At 38.9% G+C, this 11055-nt stretch overlaps 1 pseudogene; it reads right to left on the bottom strand.

The window, feature by feature from the left end:
* Positions 1–9947: 9947 nt before the first annotated feature.
* LOC119518387 lies at positions 9948–10482 on the bottom strand (annotated as a pseudogene).
* Positions 10483–11055: the final 573 nt, after the last annotated feature.

Genomic DNA, 11055 nt, shown 5'->3' with positions numbered 1-11055 from the left:
GGTAGGAATTGTGAACTTCCATTTCTGAATCAATCATTTGCCGCAGATATGAAACTCATTTCCCCCTACTCCGGAAGCTAGAGAGATTATCCTTGACACATTCGTCTCAATTAAAAACTAAAATAAAATAAATTATATTTGGATTTAGAAAAGCTAAATGCTCTGTGGCAGATTATTTTAATTCTGTGGGAGAAAACATAGCTTCATCTTTAAAATGAGGGAAAAATATTAGGCTGTCTACCTCACCATGGGTGAGTCTCAACTAAAATTGTTGTACTAACACATACTTGGCAGTTACTATACATCAGGTGAACTACTTCATTTAATACCATAAATAAATCTATATTAGACACATTATTATTTTCCTCATTTATAAATGAACAAACTGAAGCTAATAGAGAATAAATAACTTGTATAAAATTAGTAGTTAATAAGTGTCAATGCACATATCAGCAAATTATTAGCTGCATGAATCAGCTACATGAGGGCCATACTCTGCCTTTAATAAAACAGCAAAGCAAATGTTGGCTCCACTTTAATTTTAACATCCTCTGATGAGTTAAAAATTAAAACAAGAACACAAGGACATTTATTATTAATTGCATATTCATTCATTTTTCATTCGGGAAGACATAATCAAAAGCCAAGTGGTGACTTTCTTGTGTACTTGTTTTTTATACTGTGTTCATACTCTTTTAATAATGCAAATATTTATTATGGGCATCCCTGGAGAATCAAAGGTGCTTGAAGAACGGATTTCTAAATATCACGATCTACTGCCGAGTAAAAACACCAGGATGCTTCCACTGTTTAAAGGGTCAGAGCCACAGGGTCTGTCAAAAGGGTCTCTCAGCACAAAAACAAGGCAGAAGGTTATCCACTTTCTGGAATAAAGTATCAGCAGGTATAATCTTCACCAACAGGGAGAGAGGAGGCATGAGGAGAATTTCTCGAGGGAAAGAAAAATACTCTGCAGGACAGAATGCTCCCAAAGATGATTAGCACACAATGGACTGGAATACTCTAAAGATTCAGCTTTCCAAGTATTACTTTCCATATAAACAAATTAATTTAATTCAAAATAAACAAATATATGAGGGTTTACTATATGCAAAACATAGTAGGTCTCGAGATTTAAAAAAATAAACACATTTATTCTTTCTCTTGAGAATCTTAGTCGAGTGGTAAACAGAGGCAAAGTTCAGCTCTTCAAAGGGCCCATGCACTGTGCTAAGGATTTTAGATTTCATCCTGGAAGAAATATTAAGTAAGCCCCTGAAAGGACACATGGTCATTTTTTTCTTTCTTTTTTAGTGTGCCAGGCTAGACATATGGAATCTTGTTAGGAAATTACTCCAACGGTCTCACCAAAACCTCATGAGGACTGTACAGTGGCAGTAGTTACTGGGACATAGTAGAGAGAATGTATTTTAAGTTAAAAACATCTAGAATTGATGACTAATGTGAGATATAAAACAGAAACATTTAGAATGACTGTAAGCTTTCCATTTCAGGTTACTGGGAAGATGACGAAGGAAAAAAAACATGAAGGAAAAAGAAATGAAGGTAGAGAACAGAGGAGAAATGGTAACACTGATTATTAGGAAAGACACTGAATTCTAATTTGGAGTTTCTAAGTTTGATGTGCCTGGGAGCATCCAGAAGGAGACATTCTATGGACATTGGGATATAACATATCTTACAGGCATGACTTGTTCCAAAAGTCCAGTTCACAACCATGGCCATCCCTTTCATGTTTTTTCTAATTAATTGTTCCCACTCTCATGAGTCTTATCAGCAGGAGGCCCGCAACATACTTTTTAAGGCTCTTCCACTCTGAATCCTCTAAGAAATCTGGGGGTTAGTCCATCCAAAGTTAGTCAGTCACAGTTCCACATGCCAAACAAAGGGAATACAAGAATATAGTTAGTTCACTATGCCTTGTTTCTCATGGATGCATGGTATCTTGGTCTAAAATGTGATGCTTGTCCACTATGCTCATTGGCACAGGTCTCTGAACAAGCCTTCAAGGTAAGATGATTCCTCTACCCCAAAATTCAGCTTCTCAAAGGCATACTGAGATTTCCAAATAAAGATATGCAATGCACTCTGACATTCTCAATTTATTTCCCTCCAAGCCCAATCCTGCCAGGGTAGCCCATTACCAAAGAGATTGCCATATTAGCTTTATGTTGTCCTCCTCCAGAAATTCAAGGGCATTGAGCTGTTCCAGATGATCCAGTCTATAAATTGCATGTTTTCTTGATGAGTTTCTTTCTTATTGTAACTATCTTTCTTGGACAATAATTTTTGGATGGGACAACCCTGGGAAAAAGCAAAACAGACAGAAGAGAAGCACAGAAATAGGAGAGTAGGATTTCAATCTATTAACTCCTAGAAGTCCCTAGGATTTCTTTAGCAGTTTTGCAAACCTGGCATCAAAGAGAGTGACATCCATGGTAAAGTCAGAAAAGTTCCAGATCCATTGTAATTTCATGACAAGAGCTCCTTGCATTTTTTTTTTATCACTAAGAGGGAATGGACTGACCCCTAACAAGAAAATAGTATAAGCTTCTGCAAACCATAGGTTAGATGCTGTTTTAAGATGTTTTCTTTAATAACAGACTGAGCCAGGGATAAAAATGCCATCCTGTCAAATAGTCAGAAGCAGCTGGCTCTTGACTATTTGTTTATTCTCCTGTTATTTCTGCCAATGGATTTGCTGGTTGCAGAACACTGTAATCTCCCATTTATGGGCTTGAACAAAACACTTGTCCCTGCTGTTCCCTGGTAACTTCATTACAGAGGGTAATTCATTGAACTACTTGGCAACAAGGACTATTATTTTTTGAACAGCTGTATTATTCCAGCCACTGTCCTCAGCAATCCAAAGGTACTGAGAAAAGACTTCCAAAGAGGCAGGTTTGTGCTTAAGCAGTAGAAGATAACTAGACTAAAAAGGAGCAGATCCTTTCTGAAAACTACCCAAATCTTGACAACATGGTCAGCTCCATCCCATCTTTCAGGAAAACATCCTCCTGGTATAGAAAGTAGAGAAAGCAATTCTACCCCCCAAAAAGGTGAAAATGGGCTTATCAGGTGTAGAATGTGCCCCCGGAGGGTATTTCTTAGTGAGAAGTTTGACTTTTCAACCTTCAGAGATAAAGCATCATAGAATAAAATTTCTGGAAGAAGGGGCTAGCATACGGTGCATATTTAACATTTGACATTTAAAGATTCAGACCCTTTATTTCAGTAAATACTTGATAAATCTCCTTGGCAAATCATCTCCGTTTTTTCCTGGTCTTCTTAATTGGCACTTAACTCTTCTGTGAAACAGCGTTTGTGGGTGTGGAGCATTTGCGAGCAGGGGCCTTCCATTTAAGACCATCTTCCGCATCAATTATAATCTATCTTCAACAAAGCAAAAAATTCCTATTTAAACTGTTTAACTAAATACTCCTGAGATCAAATATAATTTCCTTCAGTTGCTCTCACACTGTCACAATTCTAATTATGACACTGTTGGGAATACTCGCTTTCTTAAAAGATGTAAAATGCAACATAAAATTTATGAAGCAAATTATTGCAGGTTTAACTGTTCAAGGGTGCAGAAGTCTCTTTGTAACTCAGTTTCCTCAACCAGTGCCCTTTTATACTTCATTTTATGGTCAATGTGATGCTTCATTGAAAAAAAGAATACTAAAAATAATTTATTAAGATTAAATTGCTCTTCATAAGGCACGATTTTATCTTTCTCATTTTATGAGAATCCTGTTTTAATTTGCTTGCTATGCCAACCCAAGCATGAATTTAGGGATTTAATGGAGTAAGGATTGAAGGCTAATATCAATGAAATGATTAACTTTATATTTGAAGAATTGGTTTCTTTGATTTAGGAGAAAATTTCAATGGGCAACTATCCCTGGACTCTATTTAGTATAAAATTCTGACCAAATAGTATTCTCATTTGTCATACCAGACATTTTCATGATTACTCTTGATATATTAAGGTTAATGTTGGTTAGAAACACTGTTGTCCATTCTACAAAGACAGAACAGATGCTTTTCTGAACAAAATCAATTTTTTACAATATTAATACCCTAAAACATAGCCCTCTGAGTATACATAACCATCTTGGTCATGTATTCAGTCAAACCTAATTATTAATCATGCCATGTTTTGTCTGTTTTCTGTGGTCAAAGAAAACATTCAAACATACAACAAAATAAGCTTTAGTGCTTGAAATTGGAGATTTTATTTCAGGCTTTATTAAAAATGATTAACGAAATTGTCAGGAACAAGGCTGACAAAAGAGATGATAGTCACTCTATGGATATAAAAAGTCAAAGCTTCTTTTTTCTTTCTTTTTTTTTGACATATGCTAAAAGCATGTGAACAATTTGAGGCCACCTCTAAAGCGACCTAGAATCAGAGACAGCGAGGGAACCTAATCTAGGGGGATTTGAACAGATGGCCCCTAAATTCCAGGGAGAGCAAATCGAGTGTCTAAGTTTATGCAGAAAATGAGCAACAGAACTGGCCTAGAAATCAGATTAAAGAACATTTAATTTCAAGGTCCTTCCCAGCTCTAGAGGTCTATACCTTTCTGTTAATGCAGACTGAGTGTTATTATAGCAAAAAAATAGTTGAATGCAGAAGGTAAATTATTTGTTCACATTAGTATGTGTTATTTAATATATGTTAGTGATTCAATAGATTAGATAGATAGATAGATAGATAGATAGATAGATAGATAGATAGATAGATGATAGATAGATAGTAGATGGGTGATTGCTATGAAAAAGAGAGAGTGAGAGGTGGAATTTGCTATCTACTAGGTACTACATCACTACCTTTGAAGAAGCTTGCAATGTTTTGAGATAAAACAAGTAAATTTGCAGTACTAATTGCAATGACAGGAGAAGTTTAGGGTGATATGGAACCACACAGACTGATTGTTTATCCAGATGGGGTGAGGAGCTGATATCTAAGCTAAGACTTAAAAGGTGAGCGGGAGTTAAACAGAAAGGAAGGAGGAAACAGGAATAAAGCATCTTTGATAATGCATGGTATAGTGACTGAATCAGAGAGCAAAGTCCAGAAAGGCAAGAGATGAGACCAGAGAGGATAAAAAGTATTCAATTATGAAGGGACTGGCAAATCATGTTCAACAGCTTGGACATTATTTTGAAAGTAATGGTGAGCCATTTAAAGTTTAGAGTAGAAGAAGGCATGGTCACATTTTATTTTCAAAAGATCTTTCTTGCTGGAAGGAGAAGAATGGATTGGAGGGGATTGGAGGTGGAAGGCAAGTCTCAAAAGCCAAAAAGATGAATTTGAAGGCTGACAAAGACATCCTGGCAAGGGACTGATGGTGACCTGACCAAGAATTTTATCACTATAGGTATGCCAAAAGGATGTGAAAATAAACAGGGAATAGAATGGACAGAACTTAATGTGAGTGGTAAAAGGATGAAGTCCAAATTTCTTGATTATGCAAATACAAGATGACTAGACCATGCACTGAGATAGGGACAGCTAGAGGAAGAGCTACTTTCTGGGAATAGTTGATTTGAGCAGTAATTGTTACGGTTAATTTGAGGTCTTTTATGCATTCAGGTGGCTACATATCCAGTTAGGCAGCTCGAGGTTCAGATAGGAACTCATTACAGACATCTGGGTGGGAAAAGATAATTCGGAAATTACTAGCATATAGACAGTAACTCAAAGCAAAGGAAGTAGTCAAGAACACTTAGAGAGAGTCTGCAGATTGGAATGTGAAGACAGCCAAGGGCAGATCCTTGAGGAACAATTCATGAGACAGCCAGCTCTGGTTATTGAGAAAAATCACTTTCGTTAGAATCAACAACAACAGAAACCTTGCAATTCCTCATGAAGAGACTGTGCATTGGTCTAATTAGTGATGCTAAGTCTTAGAAAATTTCTTTTTTAGTGGAGGTTAAAAATAATAGTACAGAATGCTGGGATCCAATTTGATTCCTCCATTTAATGCACGTGACAACTTGTAGAAGTTAAACAGCCTTCCTGAAGTTCAATTTCCTCCTCTATAAAAGAGAAAAATAACCCCCTAACTTAGAAAATGGCTATAAAGACTAAATGTTGTTCCAAATGGCGGAGCTGGAAAAGCTGGAATCACTTGACATAGTATCTGGCACATAATAGGAATTCAATAAATGTTAGTTACCATTCTTTAAATTAGTTTATCCAGATGGGCCAACTGAATTACTGAAACACAAATATTGGGCAAATCAACAAAAAGTTTCATCTAGTTATTCTATATACATATATAAAAATAATTTTTAAAATCAGATTCAGCCTCAACTTTTAAATCAGTTTCCCCATATTTGAAGAATATTTGCTTTTTTACTCTAGCTCTGAAAGAGAAATTGCCTATTTATATTCAGAGTCGACTTGGTTTCATGTGCCATAATAAGAGTCAATTTTTGCAGTTCATTGACTTGGCCATTGGGTAAGCCAAATCATCCATTCAAATACCATGGTCTGGTTATTTAAACTGCACAGATATAGCTCAGCTGAAAAAAATGAAATAAAATTGCTTTCTGTATTATATAATTGGATTTGGCATTTTACATTTTGATTGTTTTGCTATAGTTTTGAGATTGGTATAACCAATAAATGAATATATCTGCTATTCAATTTAAAATGCTGAAAAATGAAAATATGTTATTTTGTGCAATCCACCTTTTGCTCTGTAAATTCAGGATGGTAATTACAAAGCAGTAAAGGTAGGGATAAGTCAATTTAAAGATCCACTGCTTCTCAGTGACCCAAGTCCTAGATTTGAGGAAACCATTGCCACAAAAGACACTATATCAGTGATTCTCAGAGCTTTCTGTTAATAGAACCATTGGAAATTATGATGTGCCAAACATCATAAATTATAAAATGTTAAACATAAACAATAATTAAATATATCATTCATATTTTACTTTATTCTTACCTTATGTTAGTGAAAGATAGTACACAAGTGGCTGAGGTCCCAAGCTCTGAAATCAGACCACATTGTATCTATGGGGAAATTGAGACTTAGCTAAATTAAACTCCTTGCCAAAGATCACACAGCTATTAAGTGGCAAAGCTAAGAATGAAACCCAGGCAATAGTAACTTTGTTAAAGAGGGGTTGTATAAAGTGCCAATATTTAAAGAAAAAAATAAAGGAGGAAAAAATACAAGTGAGGAAATTCTACTCACTATATTAATTGTCCAGAAATTTTGGAAAACTTTTCTTTTGTTTAATTTTAATGGCTGAATGGGATTGCGGCAGTATTTTAATATTGCACTAGCAAAGGAAATGCATTTGTTTGATTAAAAGGATCGGCTCTAGAGCAAAACTACCTGGAAACTAATCACAGCATGATGTCTCTGAGCTACAGTACTAAAATGGGGATAATGATAATGATAATACTAACCTTAAGAGGATTAAGTGAGCAAATATGTTTAACATGTGTACGACAGTGCCTGGACTTAGAAGTGACTGAATGACTACCATCTGTTGCTATTATTACTATTTCTAGACAAGTCCTCAGTACAGTGCATTGTTAAATTCAAGATGAAAAGGAATCATTTCTCTTCTTTTTTTCTTGAGCTTATTGTTTTAATACCGCAGACCAACATTCTTTGAATAATACACCACAGGCATTTCTAGGCACTCCTTAGTCCTTTTTTAAAAAATGGCAACAGTTAAATGTAGCAAGATTCAAGTAGCTGGAAATGAGCTATTCTGTTAATAACTGGTGGGGATCAAGTAGGGTAATCTATGCTCCAGTCCACGCCTGTTGGCCTGGCATAAGTATTAATAGCATCCTTTTCACTCTCAAGTGTCTCCGCCTGAACAATAAATTACATTCATCCCAGGATTAAGTCACAGGAAAAGAGTTTAGCTTCAAGGAAGATCAACGCATCTTCTCTTGAGGCTTAAGAAGAAACAAAATCCTAGACAAGTTAAAAAGCTCAGGCCTATCACCAGGTTTCTGACCTCAGACTATCTCAGTAGAGCCATCATAGACGTGCGTAGTCAAACTACTACTTTTTGGTTCAGGCCAGAACCTACCTACCTCCTCCTTAGACTCTGCAGTGTGGGTGAACACTGCTTCCTGCGGGTGGGGAGTCCTGGAAGGAAGCAATAGGAAAATGCACCCTCTCCTGAGGCCGGGGCCAACGTCGGGTTTCCTCACCCCAGGCGAGGCCTGAGCCCCATGGAAGGTGGCACATGACACCACAGGGTAGTTTCTGTGTGGACGGAGAGGCAGGTTTCTCATTTTCTTCTAAAGGAAATCAGAAAGTCTATCTTCTATTCAGGCTTGCTTTCCTCTGAGTGGAAAAGGTGAAAAGGACAGTTTCCCTTTCTCCTATTTCATCATTTTATCTTTGGATCTTCCTAACTGCCTTTCCTAGCCTGCCAGACTGACCAACAGGTCTTAATCGTGGGCTTCCAGCACGCCGGCCTGCGATGGACAGTCCCGTTTATACTAACAAGACGGGACAGCAAGCCCAGAAAAGATGGCATTTTTAAAAACTGGCTCTGAGAGTGCCTTTGCCTCAAAACGACCAAAGCAGTAATATCCTAATGGCAGCTACATTAAAGGTGTTGACTAGTTTAGAACAGTGGTTCCCACAAAACACCGCAGACTTTAATTCATAGTACTAAAGTGTTTCTTAGTAAGCAACACAGTACAGAAAAACATGCCACCTGTAGCTTATCCTTTAAATCCAGAACAGCCAAGCAGAAAGTCAGAAAAGATTTTTATTTAAAAAAAATTTTCAGAGGTACACATTGGTAATTAAACTGTTTTTCTTCTTTCTAGGGACATGATAAACATGTTTCCTGGCCAGTAATTTTATACCAAACATTTTACTAAACCAAAGCCAGACAGATGACCATGAAAGCTGTCTGCTATCTGCTAGTCATGCTGAGCTAGAGCAGTGAAAACCATCTTGGAAGGAGAGATGTGATTGTGAAGAAAGTACAGAGCTTGCAGAGTCATGTTTTCTACTAAACTCATACCCACTCAACAGAAAACCTAACAAACTGAATTATATAGAAAAGATTTTAAGCAAAACTGCACAAACACACTTAACAGGCTGTAAGTGAAAGATACCTCTTAGTCTTCATTTAGCACACAGCTGACATTCATCAGTGCCCAGTTAGGAACACCAATGTAGAAAGCATTTCTGCCTTCACAGCACTAACACCTAAAAACACACACAGCATGTAATACTTTGATCTTTAAGTGGGTAATCATGGAAATTCCAAGATTAAATCCACTAGGTTAGCCTGAGTATTCATCTATAAAAATATTTTTTCAAGAAAAATGCTTAAACGAGGCTTCTAGAAACAGTGGCACTACTCAGGACCAGCAGAAGAGACTGATAAAAGTACTGGAAACACAAGCTGAGTTTCACATGCAGCTTTTAGATAAAGGGCACCTCTTTCAGTTTACTGCCAGGCCAAGACTAGTTATATTAATAGGTGCTCCAGAAATCTCAAGACAGGGGCAGTGACACCCTAGATAAAACACTCTGAAATAAAAACCCACCCAGCTGGACCACTGGGGCTGAAGAACTGAAACCAAGTGAAAGAGCTGAGCATGCACAGAAGATTGGTACAAAGCCTGCTGTGATACTGGTTGCAAAGAGGGCTCATGATGGTGGGTTACTCCACACTGTTGACATTCCATTTATGCTGGAGGAAGGGCTTCTCCCAGATGCAACTAAGAGAGTTGTCTACTCCAGGAGGGGCTCTAGGGTTACTGAATACAAGAAGGTGGCTCAGGAGGAACAGGTCCTGGGAGGGTCAGGGAATTTCATTCTGACCCATCAATACTTAACATTAATGAAGAGGCACAGGATACTCAGTCTTTGCAAGATGTATTCTCCTGTGGGCATCAGTCCAAGCCTCACTCACCCCACCGAGCTGGTGACATCTAGACCCAGCCCAGTGCCTGGAGGTGGGAGCTGGTGCCGCAGATTGTTCTGGGAAGCCGGCGTGGAAGATCATGTGCACAATGAAGTCACCACTGAGCCACTGCTGAAGTCCAGTCCTCGGCCTTCTTTTTTCTACTCTGTGGTCCAGAAACATTTCTGTAAAAGCCAGAAAATCGGTAATGGGGAGCAGCATGTCAAATATGTCGCCAGCCACTTCATCTTTACTGTGCTGCAATGCTGTGAAAGCCGACATTAAATCCAGGAATCCTCTCCAGCAGGTGTTCCTCAACATACTTTTCTACCAAGGAAATACAGTCGTTAAAGATGGGCATGCATGTGAGTTTATTCTCTCTCCTGTCTTCAAACTTCTGGTAGTACTTGTCCATGAAATTTCTCTGTAATAACGGGAACTCGTCACCCATGACAGTGTCCTCTAAACATCCAACCCCAGTATCAGTTCTGCATCGTGGACGGAAGAGATGGACAGCACGGAGCTCTCTTCCTCTGAGGTGTCCACCGCCACATCCGCCCGCGCAGACTACCGGCCCGTCGGTATGCTACCCGCTGTCCGGCCCTGCCTCCGCGCTGCTGAGCTCCCAACCGCATGGAAGGCGCGCAGCCTGGCGGGGAAGAGGCCTCCCCGCGGGGCCCCCGGCCTGCCCACCGCCGCCAACGCCTCCCGCCCAGCCGAGCCTGCGCGTGCGCGCTCGCGGCGTGGGACGGAGGCTGCTGGCGCAGCGGCCACCAGCCGGCCCTGTCTCCGCCCCCTGCTGGGGGCTCGGCACGGTGCCTCTGCCGAAAGGAATTGTTTCTGCATAATTTTCTAGTCTTTTCTTTCACAGTTTCTCCATGGACTCACTTTCAATATGATAGATGGGGAGGGGGGAGCAGCAGAGTTGCAGTTCCAAGCACATCCCACTTATCCATGGCTTTATACATAGTGTCCCTCAATCTGGAATACTCATCCTTATCTTTCAAAACTTGTTTAAGTACTTCAGGTTCAGAATGGAATACTGTGCACAGACACAGGTCCTTATATGTGGCTTACAGATACATTTCCTCTTTCCTTTTCATAGGCATCCTG

This window comes from Choloepus didactylus, chromosome 22 (assembly GCF_015220235.1).
Source record: "Choloepus didactylus isolate mChoDid1 chromosome 22, mChoDid1.pri, whole genome shotgun sequence".
Lineage (NCBI taxonomy): Eukaryota > Metazoa > Chordata > Mammalia > Pilosa > Megalonychidae > Choloepus > Choloepus didactylus.
The sequence above is the reverse complement of the archived record's forward strand: the minus strand, read 5'-3'. Positions and strand labels throughout refer to the sequence as shown.